This window comes from Gopherus flavomarginatus, chromosome 8, assembly GCF_025201925.1.
Source record: "Gopherus flavomarginatus isolate rGopFla2 chromosome 8, rGopFla2.mat.asm, whole genome shotgun sequence".
Taxonomy (NCBI): domain Eukaryota; kingdom Metazoa; phylum Chordata; order Testudines; family Testudinidae; genus Gopherus; species Gopherus flavomarginatus.
In genome coordinates this window covers 45,956,209-45,972,948 of record NC_066624.1, presented here as the reverse complement: position 1 = coordinate 45,972,948, position 16,740 = coordinate 45,956,209, and the positions used below count along the sequence as shown (strand labels likewise).

Genomic DNA, 16,740 nt, shown 5'->3' with positions numbered 1-16,740 from the left:
TCTTTCTTTAAGATTTGAGAGAAGATAGTAGGGGACTCAGTATAACCTTGGGGTAGTCTGGTCCAAGTACACTGAGCTCCCTGATAAGTAAACACAAAGAGAAACTGGCTATTTACATGAATAGGAATAGAAAAGAAAGCAGAGCACAAATCTATCACAGAAAAGTACTGAGCAGTGGGAGGGATACAAGAGAGAATGGTAGCAGGATTTGGAACCATCGGAAAAGTTGGGAGGACAGCAGCATTAATAGCACGCAAATCCTGTACAAATCGCCAGGTATTTTTCCCGGGTTTTCGGACAGGTAGAATGGGAGTATTACATTTACTCACTGTCGGAACTATGACTCCCTGTTTAAGCAGAGCAGAAAGAACCGGACGAATTCCTTCCTCAGCTTGCTGAGAGAGGGGGTATTGCCGGACTCTAGGAAGAGGTTTGCTTGGATTGAGACGAATTTTGACAGGTTGAGCAGAACAAATACGTCCTACTTGGTTGGCATGTTCAGCCCACAGTGAAGGGGGCACCCTTGCCAGTAGTTCCTGTTGCAACAAGGAAGGACTGGGGTCGGGTTCCCGATCTGGGGCTGGATCAATTTGGAGTAGACCTAAAACCTCAGTATGAGCCGGGTCAGGGACCTCTAAAAAGACCCCATCTGGAGAGCAAAAGATAGTGCAATGAAGTTTGCACAACAGATCCTTTCCTAAAAGGTTTACAGGGGAGCACGGACTGAGAAGGAAAGCATGATCAGCAGAAAGGGGGCCAATAGATATAGATAGGGGAGATGACACAGGATGGGGAATAGGGGTATTTCCCACTCCCACAGCAGTTACGACCTCAGTGGAAAGAGGTACAGTAGAGAAATCTTGTGCTCTTAAAGTGGACCTAGAAGCTCCTGTATCAACCAAGCAAGGGGTAGGGACACCATTTATTAGACAAGAAACAGTTGGATCAGTTTGGTCCACATGAACAAGGGGGGCGACGACGATGTTATTAGTCTCCTGGCTTTCCTAGTAGTTAAAAGCTGGGGCTGGTGGGGCAGGAAAGGGCAATCCCTCCTGTTTTGGAAACTGTCTAGGAGGTCGCGTAGGGCAATCCTTAATAAGGTGTCCCTCCTTTTTACAATACCTACACTGGTCTTTCCCTAATTGGGGACAATCGCGTTTCCAATGTCCTTCTTGCCCACATGAGAAGCAGGCTGTGGAGCTGAGATTAGTCAGGGGGTTATTTCCAGCAAAGGGTAGATTTTTGGTCACTGCCTGTTTTGTTCTTTGCCTGGGCCCTTTGCCAGCAGAGTTTTGCATGCTTTGGATCTGTAAAGCCATAAGCTTAGATTCTGTTTCATCCTTTTTTCTTTCTAACTGACAGTAAAAATGCTGTACAGCTGTCAGAATTTCCTTTAGATCCTTATCTTTCCAATTTACTACATTACTTTTCAACCGCTCTTTTACCTTTGGCAGGAGTTCCTGCACTAAGGCAGCCACTACCACTTGCGTGGCTTTCTGTTCTGTATTTTCAATCCCCGAATGCCTTTCAAACACTTGCTTTATACGTTCCATATAGCTAGCCGGATTTTTTCCCTCACTTTGCTTACAGTCATTTATTTTGGCCCAGTCCATTTCTTTTGGGCATACATTAAGAACTTCAGTAATTAGGTTATTTTTTTTTTTGGGGCAAAATCGGCCTCAGACATCTGGCCGAAGTTAACCGGCCAATTTGCTCTTGCATAGAGGCAGGTGAGGGTCCCTTCGGGGACAATAGCTGACAACAGTTGGTGTATTGCAGCATATGAGGGGTTGTAACAGTTAATTATCATTTTTAATTGCTCTTGGAATTTAACGGGATTTTCCCTGATTTTTGGAAACTTTTTAACAAGGTTGTAAAGATCGCCAGGTGACCAGGGGGCCTGTACTGTTACTAACCCTCCTTGGCCTGGCAATTGGCGAAGGGAAACGTTATTAACGTTTTCTGGCGGGGGTTTTATGTAAGCTGTTTTACGCAGTAAAGCATTACCGCGAGTGTGAAGGGTTGCAAAATTACAGTCGGGAGTGGGATTTTCTAGAATGGGTTTATATTTTGATGATGTCATAAGCTGCATTATTTCGGCGATGGTACTTGACAACCGCCGCAGCGGGGAGTCTGGAGACACCTTTTTCCAATTTATATCTTTTCCCTCCCATTTTACGCCTTCTTTGCGTGCCTCAAGTTGCCACTTGGTTATTAACAGCTCCCCTGTTGTTGTTATAGCCCCAAGGGCATCCACCGACTTTAGTGACAAAGTCGATTGTGATGAGGCTTCACTGGAAGGGGTCAGGGAAGGGGCCGGTCTATTAGGACCTGGGGAAGATGAGACAGGACCCTGGAGGGTTCCTTTACCTTCCAGACTGGTTGTGGGGCCCGTGGTTAGAGACTTTTTCCAAGGAAAGCTGTTCTGATTATTTAGACTATAGGGAGGAGGGATAGGAGTAGGATTAGGAGTATCGAGCCATTGCCGATCTTCTGTGAACAGTTCGATTGGTTTATTAGAAGACGGCGAAGGGTGAATCTTTTCCGGGGCAGTCGGTTTCAGGCACGTTTTGGATGGGCTGAGGGAAGTCTCGTTTACCAAAGAGAGATGGGCTTCCTTTTTGAATTTTTCCCGTGCTGTAAACTGAGTTTTTAACTTTTCTTGGGTACTTTTTAGATCCCTCGCTTGGGATTCATCACACCATTCAAAATAAGCATTAAACTGTCCTCGTCCCACAGAATTGGCAAGAAGGGCACCCCGAAGGTGCACGATCCTGTCAAGATCAAAACTGCCCTCTACAGGAAATTGCAGTTTTGGGTCATTTCTAGTGTACCAGCTTCATTTTTGCAAATATTTACATGTCGACGGGCCACGGTGCACATACATATAAGCAGCAGGAGTGCCTTTTGAACCAGACTCCATTTTCACTTCAGCCCTCTGTCACACAAGCCACTCACACAGGGGAACGCTAATCAGGATTATCACGGTTCTAATACCGATGGCGTCTATGCCTGCCCTGGGCAGGGGAACTGGGTGGAGTAGGTTTTCACTGACCCGCCTTGAAAGAGCAGGTACCTACAAGGAAGGAGGTAGAGGATGGGACGGGCTTCCTTCCGGAGAACCCGCGGTCCCCGCACGCCTGTCGTCAGCCCAGAGCACCAGCCTTAAGCCAACGATGCTTCTGAAGCTACGGACTTAGCGGTACGGTTTTCCTAGGGGCTTCCCTCCTCTCCGAGAAGGGAAGGGAGCTTACAGCTCCAGGGGGGCAGAATAGGGACTCTGTGGTCCTGAAAGGACAGTGCTCGAGGAGCGGTCACAGGGTCATAGGTCGTGGAAGGGAAGGGAAAAGGGACGGGGAAACACACAAGCACCCAACAGGTTAGCCACTTACCAAGGCCTGCCAGTTGGGAAGCCTTATACAATACGGTTTCACACACAGAAGCTCAGCTGTGGGGCTTGCTTTCGAGACACTCCCGGTCACAAGCTTTCGCTTTGCAGGAGGCTCGGGGCGTCTTCCCACAGCTGCATTCACACTGGCCGCTTGGCCCTCACACACACAGACACAGGCACTTTCTTGACACAGTCGTCAAGGCGAAATCACAAAAAACTGGAACGCTATACCCGGATCCCCCTCAGACCTGGTAGGAAGGGGACCCCTGATCCCCCGGATCAGGACGGACCAAAAGGAGCTCGGTCCGTGGGCTGTCGAAGGTACCTTTGAAACCTTGGGAGCGGAGCCTTTAGAAAGGCTCTGAAACCTCAGAATCTCGGAAGCCTTAGAGAAAGGGCATCTGGTCTGTCTGATGGCTAAAAGTTCGAACCCAGCTTGTGACTTACCCAAACCGGAGCCTACAGACCAGTCCTCTGCCAAGCCCCATAGAGATTTCAAAAGGTCTCTTACCTTTTAATTGGGCCCGGGGGTTGGAAGGAGACTGCCTGCGGTCCTCCGATTCAGGAGAAGCCCTCTTGTGGGTTCCCGGCCAATGCACCAAATTGTCGTGGAAAAGGACCACCACTCAGTTGAGTTGATCAGACAGCCTGAGGCTCCTTTATTGATTAATCAGAGAATACAAGCATATATGCAGGGAGAGACGACTGGGAGAGTCGCTCTACCTTACAGCAGTGGTACCTGGGTTTATATAGCCAAAAACCGCACATTAGCATATGAACTCATGCATCCAAATATACCATATTTGGTTAATACAATGACACCATTTCCTAAAAATATATAAAATAAGCTAATTTTGCAAGCTTGCCCTTCGCAACTTCCCCTTTTTACAGGTTGTTGTGTTTGTCAGGATCTTGGCACCTGGTGTCCACCTACTTGCGGTTTCTGCAGCTGTGCTCCCAAGCAAAATTTGAGGAACTTGGGTTCAAAAATACATGTTTGTTCCTTTGGCCAAGTACATTGGGGTTATTTTTATGCATGCACAAGCTTTTTAATAAACTATAGTGACCTAGCAGTTGTTAGTCTATTTCAGTAGTAATACAAGGGACTTTATATTAGTTTAATCCCTTAAAGGCAGCATTTTAATAGCATAATAGTGTGATAATAGTAGTGTATAGAGAAATCAGAGAGTGAGCCTCAGGAGGGTCAGTGGAAAATCAACCCCTCTCACCCTGCCACATGCCAGTACGATTGAGGCCCACTGTCTTGATGCAATCTATAGCAGCATCAAGACCTGGCTTTTGGGCCTGGGGTTATTTTTCTTTATCAACCCTAAGCCGTCAAGGGACCTCTCCAGCCCAGACATAGATATTTGTGGCCCCCATGAAGTCCCTAATCCCCACCGGAATGCCTCCAGAATGGATGTAGCTATCTGTGCCCCCCCACGACCCTTAAGCCCCCCAGGGATCTCTACAGCCTCTACATAGGTGTTATGCTCTGTGCATTACCCTGCGTGGCCACACGGTGTTACTTTTCCTGTATGAGAGAAATGCTCTGTGCATTACCATGGGTGGCCACACAGTGTCACTGTTGCTCTGTGAGGGAAATGCTCTGTGCATTACCCTGCGTGGCCATACGGTGTCACTGTTGCTCCATGCGGGAAATGCTCTGGGCATTACTGTGATGGAGTAGGGACTGTCTGTGTGGGGGATGGGAGAGCAGCGGGTGATTTTAGGACCGGACACGTGCTCAGCCTGTAACCTGAGCTAGGCAGGGGGGAGGGGTCAGCACCTTTGCCCGGGAAGCTGGACACAGGAAGGGACCGGCTGGAGGGAGCTGGGTTATTTCAGTTTCGATTTTGGTCTGGGTGGTTGGAATTCAGGGGATCCCAAACTGGGAACTAAGTTTCCTGAACTCCCAGAAGGACTCGATTGCGGGGCCCAGCTTGTGCCTCCAAGCTCTGCTGTATCTTTCACTCCTGCTGTCCAATAAACCTTCTGGTTTACTGGCTGGCTGAGAGTCACTGTGAATCCCAGGAAGTGGGGTGCAGGACCGGACTCTCCCACACGCTGTGACAGACTCAAAGCCCCTTCAGGACCCCTGCAGCCTGGTCATATTTATCTGTGCCTGCCACCAAACACCTAAGACCCCCGGAGAGCCCTCCAGCCTGAACTTAGGTATCTGTGCCCCCCACAACCCCCCTAAGCCCCTCAGGGACCTAAACAGCCAGGACATTGGTATCTGTACCCCATATAGACTCCAGAAGCCCCCCATGACACTCTAGTTTGCATATAGGTATATGTGCCCCTCAGAAACCCACTAATCCCCCAGGAACCCCTACAGCCTGGACGTAGGTATTTGTACCCCCACAAGTCCCCTAACCCCCCAGGGACATCTACAATCTGGACGTAGATCTCTGTGCACATCATGAAACCTCTAACCTCCCCGGGACCAATACAGCCTGGACATACGTATCTGTGCCCACCCGAACCCCTAAGACTCCCTGGTATCCCTACATTCTGGACATAGGTATCTTGGGCCCCCACAAATCTCCTAAGACTCCTAGGATGCCTCCAGCCTAGATGTAGATATCTATGGCCCCACTAACCCCCTAAGCCCTCCGGTACCACTACAGCCTTGATGTAAGAATATGTGCCCCCCACGAACCCCCTAAGGACCCCTAGAACCTGGAGATTGGTATCTGTGTCCCCCCCAAAACTCTCTAAGCCCCCCAGGGACCCGTACGGCCTTTACTTAGGTATCTGTGCACCCAAGGCAGCTAAGATCCCCCAGATCCCTACAGCCTGGATGTAGGTGTGAAAGTGCTGCCCATGGGTGCCAGCTGAGGTAACTCAGTCAGGGTGAACTGCCAACAAAACAGGGCAGACAAATCCCAAACGCTGCTGGTTATTTCAATACTTAGATTTACCAAGCCAGCACAAAACAGCTTTTGTAGTACCTCACTGGTTACTTAGAAGTTTAAACCACGCAGTTCCCTTAAAGTACCCAGCCTCAGGCCTCCGTCCAGACACGCCTGTCAGATATGATGGAGTACAGCAGTTGGCAGGAGAGCACTCGATGTGTTGCATCTACACTAGATGCAATATATCGACCTCCGGCTCGATCGATCGCTGTCCACCGATTCGGCAGCTGGTATAGACATACCCCGAGTATTTGGAGATCGGAGGTGAATCCCAGAGGCGGACACATTGAAAGAACTCAGGGGTTAAGGTGCCTCTATTGTCAACTCTCAGGGCTGCTGTGGCTCAGAGGAGGGTGCTTGACTCCTGGCAAGCTTAGGCACCGCAAGCTTGGGAGGCAGGAGAAGTGAAGCATCCATGGCGTACTCGGGGTACTCATGCTCAGAGCAGGGGTGAGCTGGGGCAAAGGGGGGTGCCACAGGGCAGAGCGGGGAGGTTGCCACAAGATGGGCACCTCAGGGTGGAAGGGGGAGCTGCCACGGGTGGGGCACCTCAGGGCGGGGGTGCAGGGGGGGAGGGCGCAAGATTGAAGTTTCGCCTAGGGTATGAAACATCCTCGCACCGGCCCTGCCCCATGCCCTGCCTGCAGCCAGCCCTGCACCCCCTGCCCTGCCCTGCCCGCAGCCAGCCTCTGTCTCCAGCCAGCCCTGCACCTTCTGCCCTGCCCACACAGCCGCATCCTCCCTGCCCTGCCTGCAGTCAGCCCTGCAGCCAGCCTGACACATCCCCTGCCCTGTCTCCAGCCAACTCCTGCCACACTCCCCTGTGGCCCTGCCCAAAGCCAGCCAGCCCCCACACACCCCCAGCCTGCACCAGCCCTGCACGCCCTGTCTGCAGCCAGCCCCGCACACCCTGCCATGTCTCCAGCCAACCTCTGATGCACCCCCCGCCTGAGGCCAGCCAGCCTCGCATCCCTCGCCCTGCCTGCAGCCAGACCCTACCTCCAGCTAACTCCATGTCCACCGGTGCCCTGCAGTTCCCAGGGCAGTAACCCTGCACATCTGCTTCAATGATGGAGGCAGGGAGCAGCTGGGACCCACACATGTGCACACCTTAGGGTGACCAGACAGCAAATATGAAAAATAGGGACGGAGTGGGGAGTAATTGGATCCTAAATAAGAAAAAGATCCCAAAATTGGAACTGTTCCTATAAAATCGGAACATCTGGTCACCCTAGCACACCCACAGGACTCCTGAGTTCCATTGCTGGGTTTCCTGTTGGTTCCACTGCTGGTTGTTTTCCTTTTCCTCGGGGACTTTGGGCAAGTTGCTCCCCACTCTAGGGCTCTGTCCCCAGCAGTCAAATGGGGATTTCATACTTTCCCGCTATTGGAAAGTGCTGGGAGAATCTCCCAGCCAAAACTGATCTGGCAGTGCTAAGCAGAATCTGACCATTCAAGGGAGGAGCTCACTGCCCAGGAGGAGTGTTTGGCTCTGGGGTTTCACTTCAGCCCCGTCTAGAGTGAGGGGCCCATACATGGAGTTTGTCTCAAGAAGACCAAGTCTTCAATTTGTTAAGGGCGTTTTGAATTCCAATCCTGTGCTCCTAAGTGCTTGATGTCAGCTACAAATTTTAGAAGCATGGTCTCCACTGCATTTTCCAAATTATTCATGAAAATATTGAATAGTACCGGACCGTTGACTGATCCCTGCTGGACCCACTAGGTACACCCTCTCCGTTGGACAGCCAAATCTGGAGAAGGGCTCCTGGAGTCTGGGCTTTCAACCAGCTCTGCACCCACATTACACTGATTGCAGCCGGACTGCATTTTCCTCATTCGCTTGTGAGAATGTCCTGCGGGACTGTGTCAAAAGCCTTAGTAACACCAAGCTAGATCCCATCTACTGTTTACCCACCTCCACCAGGCCCGGAACCCTGCCAAAGAAGGAAAGAGGATTCATTTGGAATGATTTGTTCTTGACAAATCCATGCTCACTAGTCCTAAGAACCAAATGATCCTGTAGGTGCTGCTGACAAACTGAGTGTTTAAGAATGTATTGCAGGATCTCGCCAGCTGTGGCAGTGAAGCTAGCTAGTCTGTAAGTCCCAGGGGTCTCTTTGTTCCCCTTTTAGAGAAAGGTCCTGTCTTCTTTATGGATGGGAAAATGTTCTTTTTCAGGGATCTCAGACGAGAACTGGGACAGAACACCTGGTTTGTTAAGGCCACAAAAATGGAGGAAGGAACCTCTTCTCTGCTGCTGGCAAAGAACCCCAGGTACCTAAAAGACAGGGACTCACATCCCTGAATGGACTTTAAAAAAGGCACTGGTTAAAGATTGGCCTCAACCATTTCTTGTTTCCACAGACTAGAAATTTTAGCAAACTTTAGAATTCCTTGGTGCCGAACACTGTGAAACTCCCCTTTCTCCTTCACAGAGGGCTTTAGGACCCCTTCTCTCACTCAGGCTCACAACTGCTCAGAGTTCGAGAACTGTCCCTGTTCCCATTGGGAAGATGAGAGGAGCCTGAGGTCCAGAGAAGGGAAGTGACCTACCCAAGCACCTACACAGCAAGGCGCTGGCAGAGCCAGAAAGAGAAGCCAACAGTCCCGACTCCTGTTCTAACAGACAGTAAACCACCCCCGAGGAAGGGATAAAGCCCAGGAATCGAGATGGTGGAGAAATTTCATTCAAATCGTTTCTGTCTGAAAATCCCATTCAGATTAAACCTGCTTGTTTCTCAGAATTATAACAAGTGGGATGAAAGTTCTTTGCAAAAATATTGTGTTGCAAAACAAAAGCATCTCCTGCTCGTCACAGTGTGTTAACTTGTCTCCTCGCACACAATGAGGAGACACTTAGATCTCAAACATTAGATAAGATGCTTCAGTCTGAGCTAAGTCGTTGCTGCTCTTAACAATTTCAAAATAAAAAAATACAAATAAAATATACTATTTCAGCTATTCTATTATGTGTTAATCTGCTCTGAGTAAACGTGATAGGACACCTCATATTATGCCCTACTCCTAGTGACGATCTCCAATAGATCCCCATCCTCCATCCACCGTGAGGTAGGTAAGAGGGGATCATTATTATCCCTACTTGAAAGAGGGAGAAGCTAAGGCTGAGAAAGGAGAATTGACTTGTCTTAGGTCACACAGCCAGGCAGTGGCAGAGTTGGGAATAGGACCCAAGAGCCCTGATTTTCAAACTAACCATCGGATCTTGAATTTCAGACACTGAATGACCTGAATAAAGTGCTCTCAGATGAGCTCCAGACCAACAACAGTGACAGTAATTATTCAGCAAGTATTTCAGGACAACTGCAATGTTAGAGAGAATCATGAACTGCTCAGAGACCATTAATGCAGAGAAGCAGCAAAATTCATCAAACATAGAACTGGTTCTGACTTATTACCTTGGTCTTAAAAGAGATCAACAATTACCTGAGTCTCCTTCTTGTCAATAACCCCTTGCTCAGCCAATCAGGGTAGAGACTGAGGCTGAAGGTTCTCATCAGAGATCCCAAAAGATGGCCCATGTCACTGCTGGGGATCACTGCCTGAGAACTAGTTCAGCCCCACATTTTTGGGTGGAACTCCCACAGTGGGATCTGCAAAGCACTCGCCCGCAACACACACACACACACACACACACACACACACACACACACACACACACCCCTCCTTGCTGGTGTTGGGAGGGGAACAGGAGAAAGGACAAAAGAAACAAGAGACAAAGAGACAGGAGGGAGGGAGGGATGGAGGAAAAGGTGAAACCCGAATGTCCCCATGATTCTAAGGGACAAAATCCCAGGTGCAAAATAAAATTCTACCTCTTTAAGCTCGTGTTTTCCATGCCTAGAATTCAACTGTCACCAGATGGATCAGAATGAACAGGTTTCAAACCTCCAGGAGTCTCTTACCTTCTAAACAGGGATGGCTGTTTTCTAGTAAAATCACTAAAAGGGAAGGAGAAAACTCAAAAGAGGTTTCTCTTGGCGCTCATGTCCATGAACCTGAATACTCTCTCAGTTCTCAGAGAGAGACCTGGAGAAGGAGACTTGCTGAAGCAAAGCCACAGGGGTCTCTGAGGTTTCCCTGGCCCCTCACCCCTGTCCTGCCTGGCTGATGTCAGCATCTCTCTGTGAGGTCACCACCCTCCCACCACCTTGGACCAATAGTCTGAGGTCCTGCAAAAGGCCTTTGTGATGTCACTGCCACACCCCTCCCTTGCTGTGCCAATATCCTGCCCCTGGCCCTACACTTTGGAGGTATGAGCTACTCCTTGTGGATTACCCTACTCAAGGAGCGTTCGTTCTAGGCAGCAAGCCGGCTAGACAGGAAAACATCAGACGCTGCTCCCAATGCTAAACTCAGTTTTTCAGAAATTAGTTGACTTTATGGCCAGAAGAGACCATTAGAGCATCTGATCTGACCCCCTGCATATCACAAGCCTCCTGTATAACACAATAGCTACTTTTGGGGCAAACACATTCCAGAAAGGCATCTAGTCTTCATTGAATGACATCAGGAAATGCTGAATCCACCACTTTCCTTGGTAGCTTGTTCCTGTGGTGAATCATCCTCACTGTTGACTGTTTGGGGCTTAGTTGTAACATGAATTTGTTTCTTTTCACCTTCCAATCATTGGGTCTTGTTATGTCTTTCTCTGCTCGATTAAAGAGCCCTTTGACACCCAATCTTTTTTCTCCATTAAGGCACTTCAACACTTCAATGAACTCACCTTCCAATCGTCTTTTGAAAAGCTAAACAGGTTGAGCTCTTTCAATAGCTCACTAGAAGGCATTTTTCTCCAGCCCTCAGAACATTTGGTGGCTCTTTGCTGCCCCAGCTCCAATTTCACATCTTTTTCAAATGAGGACACCAAAACTGGAGGCAGTTTAAAGGTTGTATAAAGGTTACATTAAATAGGTTGCTGAGGAGTTCTTTTTAAATTAAGGCTTTTGTTGCTAAAAATTTTGTCACTCAGGTGAGAAAAAACACTCCCCAAATGCCAAAATTTGAGCCATGCAAAGCAGCAGTGTGAACAGCGCTTCGTTGGTGGAGCTGTGCTCCTGGTGACGACGCTCCTGCCCCTCGTTGTAGTGGTTGGTTTTGTTGCCGGGTAAGCTCTCTCAGAGTGATAAGGATGGCCACACAGCGCACCATACAACAGCACGGTTAGAGTGGCACAGCTGCACCGTGGTAAGGTGCGCAGTGTAGACACAGCCTCAGAGCTGGGGGAAAGCAGACAGGTGCTGAGGAGCACAGGGTTCACACAGAGACATCCGTTAGGAGAGGAACTATTCACAGGGATTCTCTATAGCCTAGTAAGGAGGAGAGGATGGAAGACGATAATGTACAGGTAGGATCTGATCAGAAACAGTGAAATGAAAGTCTCCCTCAATTACATGACGTAATAGCAGACAGCTAAAATGGGACACATTTTATAAGTGCTTAAATACAAATGCTAAATGTCTAAGTAATAAGACGGGTGGATTTGAGTGCCTGTTACTGAGTGACGATATAGATAGAATAGGCATCACAGAAACCCCTGCACCCCCTCCTGCGCCCATGTGGGGACACTGACCTGTGTGCATGGAGCAGCTGGTATTGCTGCCCCCACTCCTCCCTTGAAGGCTGCTCCTCCAGGCACCCGTAGGGGCTGTGGGATGTGGGGGCAAGAAGCGAGATCATCCGAGCTCCCTGCATCCAGGTCACTTTCCTCAACTGGGCTGCATAAGGGGAGGGCAGAGAGCAGCAGCTTCTGATTCTCCCCTCACAGCACAGCCCAGGTGGGGAAAGTGACCAGGACGCATGGAGCACATAGTGTTGCTCCTCACTCCCCCCCCAACCCTCTATGGGGCCACAGAGGAACGTTGGGGGTGGGTGAGCTGTATCTTTGTGTCACCACTTGCCCCCCCCCCCACAATGCTCCTCCACCGGGTGCGTGCAGGGAGAAATGTGGGAGTCCCCCCAGGAAGCTGTGTCTGACACTACACCCGCAGCGTGCACCTTTGCACTGCTGCATGCTGCCCGAGTGCCCCGGCTGATATGGGACCCCTGGAAAAGTCTCCCCCATATCGGCCCTAGGGCTGGAGGACCTCCCACTCCCCGCTCTGGCCCAGGGGCTACAGAGCTTCTCTGGTCTCAGGGCTGCAGTGTGGGGAGGGAGAGTAAATGAGTGAGCAGGGTGGGGCCAGTGGGGAAGGAGTGGAAAAGAGGTGATTAGTGGCTGGGGCCATGGGTGGAAAGATTGAAAGAGGGCAAGGCCACAGACATAAGAGGGTTTGGGGCCATGGTTCTTGTGCTGGGGCCCCTGCACTTGTTCTCCCTTTCCCTGGGCTTTGGCATCATTAGCCCCTGCTTAGCGAGTAGGGTTCAGTGGTCCCTGTAATGTGGGGCATGTCTCCTAGGGGGACACAGAGGAACATTCATGGGGGTACCTTAGGGCCTGAGCCAGTCTCCATGGAGGGCAGGGAGGGAGCACGACTCAGCCCCACTCTGTCCCAGCTCTTCCCCAACCCCACCCTCAGCCTGAGACTCTGGCTCCCAGCCCGGCCTCGACCCCTTTACCCCTGTCTGCACCCCTCTCCCCAGCAAGCAACAGCCCCACTCCTCCCAGCCTCGGTTCTCAATCGTGGCTTCCAAGGGGCCACAGCCATGGCTAAGAGGGCACAATGTGAAATGTTTGGGGACCACTGGTTTAGGGTGATGTCCTCAATCACTTCTCTGCAGTGCAGTCCAATAAAAGCTATTCCTCACCCACCTACTCCTCCGTCAGGACAGACTAGGTATGTTCTGCTGCCCTTCACTCATACAGGAAGGAGAATAACATTTCATTGCACTCAATCCTAAAGTGATTTGTAACCCACCACCATCCCAAGCTGGTCATTTTGGGGAAGCAGCCACATCATACGCAGAGTAGGTGTGTCTGTGCAAACACGGTCTGTTCCTGAAGTCTTTCCCCAGCTCCTCACTAGATGTGAGGAGGGAGCTCATTCAGACTCTGCCTATGCTTAGTATTTAAAAACTCCTGTGTCCCTATCTCTGCCGGCCTTTGATTTCTCTTCCTGTCCTTTTCCTGACAGCTCAAATGAGGTGACTAAGTGGTTAAAGTGATAGACTGCTAATCCATTATCCTGTGCACGCATGGGTTCAAATCTCATCCTCATTGGAAGCATTTAGTCTTCACTCCTCCTTTATAGACAACCATCTCCCCCTTTGGTACAATGACAGATCAAACAATGTTTCTTCTTGCAATCAAAAACCTTCTCAGAATCTAACCGCCCCCCCGCCCGCTTCAAATAAAAAGTCTAAATCTCAGATTTCTAAAAAAATTCTCTAGTCTTGTATTTCTTAGTTTTTATCTCAAAAGGGAACATCCTCATAATCTCCCACAAACACCCTGGGAACTTCCAAAATAATTAAAATACCCCCATCCTGAGCAAGACCAAAACAGTGAACCAGAGCTAGTGTCTAGGCCAGGCTGTTCTGAAAGAAGCAACTCAAAAACATTTTTTCTCCACTTCCATTGGCAAAGTCTGACTGAGAAAAGAAAATTCCCCAAACTGAAAATTTTTGCTGAGAAACCAATACTAGTCTGTTTGGAGACTTTGATTTGAATATATTATTATTATTCTCTTCTGATTTATTTCGGTTCAGTGTTTGTCCTCCAGATGTGTTTCCAGGTGTTGAGTTGTGGGGGAGAGAGGCCAACTCATGATGTCTCTTCCCCTCTTTCATAGTTTCTTCCAACTTGCTAGGAAGTACCTTTGCTAGGATGTGAGTCAAGCAGTGTCCATTGTCACTGTGCTATCTCGGAGAAATCTGCATTGTACACAGTTCCTGGGATAGTCCTTGGGAGTGTGGATCCCTTTTAATGGGCCAGCAGCGAGTCTGGCTCCTCCATTGTCACACCTGAAAGGCTGGTGGTGGGCATTTCGCAACCTCATAATATATCTCAGTAACACACACGGAGCAAACTTCATAACTTCCCAACCAATGCTACACACACAGTCCAACACAATATTAATGTTCAACAGATCAAGACTTTTGAAATGATACCTTACCAGGCAGACTTTGTACAAACCGTATCATCATTATATGAGAGTGGTGAATATGAGGCTTCCAGGTAGTGCTTTGAGCACAGTGTGCCACACCAGGGCTGACATTGCAATGGAGACGTACCCGTAGAGTCTTTCTCTCCTGGGATAAAGATGGCAGCATGGCCGGCCTGGGTCATCTGACTTGGGCCCATGGAACTAAAGCTGAGGGGCTAAAAATTGTGGTCCGGATATTTGTGTTCACATTGAAGCCTGGGTTCAGAAACCCTCACCCCTCCTGGGGTTTCAGAGGTTGGGCTCAAGTCCCATCTGTCTGCACTGTAATTTTATAGTCTTGCAGCCCAAGCCCCATAAGCCTGAGTCAGCTGGCCGGGCTTTGAGGCAGGTGCCCTGTGTGTGTTAATCGCAGCGTAGACATAACATTAGGCTCCGTCTCCAGTGCAATGAAACACCCACGGCTGGCCCAGGTCACATTAATCAGGGTCATGCGGCTTGGTCTATAGTAAAGTTGCAGTGTCCGTGTCTCGACTCAGGGGCAGTCCGCTGCTCTAGGAGCCCAGAAGGTTGGGAGGGAGTTTAGCAAGTGGAAATGGTAGAACTGCATTGAGGGGACTGGGCCACTGACCTACCAGCTCTTAACACCCAAACTTTCAGTAACTCTATTAGCAGTGCCTGTGAGTGTAATATAAACCATAAGAAAAGCCACACTGGGCTAGACCAAAGGTCCATCTAGCTCTGAATCTTGTTTTCTGACAGTTGCTAACACCAGGTGCCCCAAAAGGTACTCAACCAAGCACCACTAGGAGTTGAACCAAGGATCTCCTGTTTACAAAACAGGTGTTGTAACTAGTTAAGCCATGGTGCCTGCTGTTACTTCAAGCATCGTGTCTGCCCACACCTGACTCTGCCAATCCCCATTGAGCCCTGATAAACTTTTCTCATGTTTGGATTCTGTAAAGCAGAGGAGCAGAGGAAGGTTTACTTCCAAGGTGTGTGAGTGTTTATTTGGACAGGTCTACGCTACAAAATTAGGTTGGTGTAACTACATTACTTAGATGTATAAAAAATTTACACTCCCCCAAGCAATGCAGTTATAGCAAACCAATGCCGGTGTAGCTAGCAGCTCAGCTGTCAGAACGTTCTGGAGCTATGAAAGGGGAGGGGCCCAGCCTCTGTAGCAGGAATGCAGGGCAGGCGAGTTCACGGCGGGCATTGTGGGATACTGGAGGAGGCCAGTTATGGTGATATAATGAACAGCAGCATTTACACTGACAATTTGTCGCTTTAAGTTCGCTGCAAAAAGCTCTAGGCCTCTTGTCCAGGTTGGGATTGAGGGGCACTGGGAATAGGAGGGCTGTGGGTTGGGACAGAGGGGAAGGGTGCCGAGCGAGGGAGCGTTGTGTGTTTTTCACACACCTAATGTTAAAATAACATTGTAGTGCAGACTTGGCCAAAGATTTACGCACACACAGATTGCAAGGAAAATGTCACCTGCTCCTCTGCTTTGCAGAATCCAAACACACGCAAAGCTTGTCATGGCAGGGAGTCAGGTGTGCACACACAGTGCCCCTTAGGCACAGGCAGGCACCATGGCTTAGCTGGCTAAAGCACCTGTTTTGTAAACAGGAGATCCTGGGTTCAACTCCCAGCGGTGCCTTGCTGAGTAGCTCTTGGGGCAAAACACAGAGCTAGATGCAGCTTTAATCCAGTATGGCTGTTCTTATGGTTTAAATTACGCTCACAGGCATTGATAATAGACTTACTGAAAGTTTGGGAGTTAAGAGCTGATAGGTCAGTGTTCCAGCCCATCACAGATGACCCCTTCCCTTTGGGGCAGGGGCAGGTCTGAGCTCTCACACCAAAAGGCTCATTGTGGCTGCCAGAATCTGTGGGCAGCTCGTTTAGTTTACAGCAAGGGTTGAGTCCTGCTTTGTGCACCATGGGTGAGAATGAAAATCCTAAACTGCCCTTTGAAATAACAAATGCAGCTGGACGTGTCATTGTCCCTGCCCCAAATCAGATAGAACAATGGAGAAATGCCATGAGTCCATACTTCATTGCGGTTTTACCATTTCCACTAGCTAAACTCTCTCCAAACCTTCTGGGCTCCTAGAGCAGGGTACAGAGCCTGAGCTGAGATACGGACACTGTAACTTCACAGCCCAAGCTGCATGACTCTGATTAATGTGACAGGGGCCAGCCGTGGTTGCTTCATTGCACTGTAGATGTAGCCTAATGTTATGTCTATACTGTGATTAAGACACCCAGGGCACCTGTCTCAAAGCCCGGTCAGCTGACTCAGGCTTATGGGGCTTGGGCTGCAAGACTCAAATTGCAGTGGAGACATATAGGCACTAGATTT

The 16,740-nt window shown here is 49.4% G+C and overlaps 1 non-coding gene across 1 annotated transcript; it reads left to right on the top strand.

Annotated features, from left to right (window-relative positions):
* Positions 1-15,961: 15,961 nt before the first annotated feature.
* On the top strand, positions 15,962-16,035 carry TRNAT-UGU (transfer RNA threonine (anticodon UGU)). The gene has a single exon. It is a non-coding gene; the product is annotated as a tRNA-Thr (tRNA).
* The last annotated feature ends 705 nt before the right edge of the window (positions 16,036-16,740 follow it).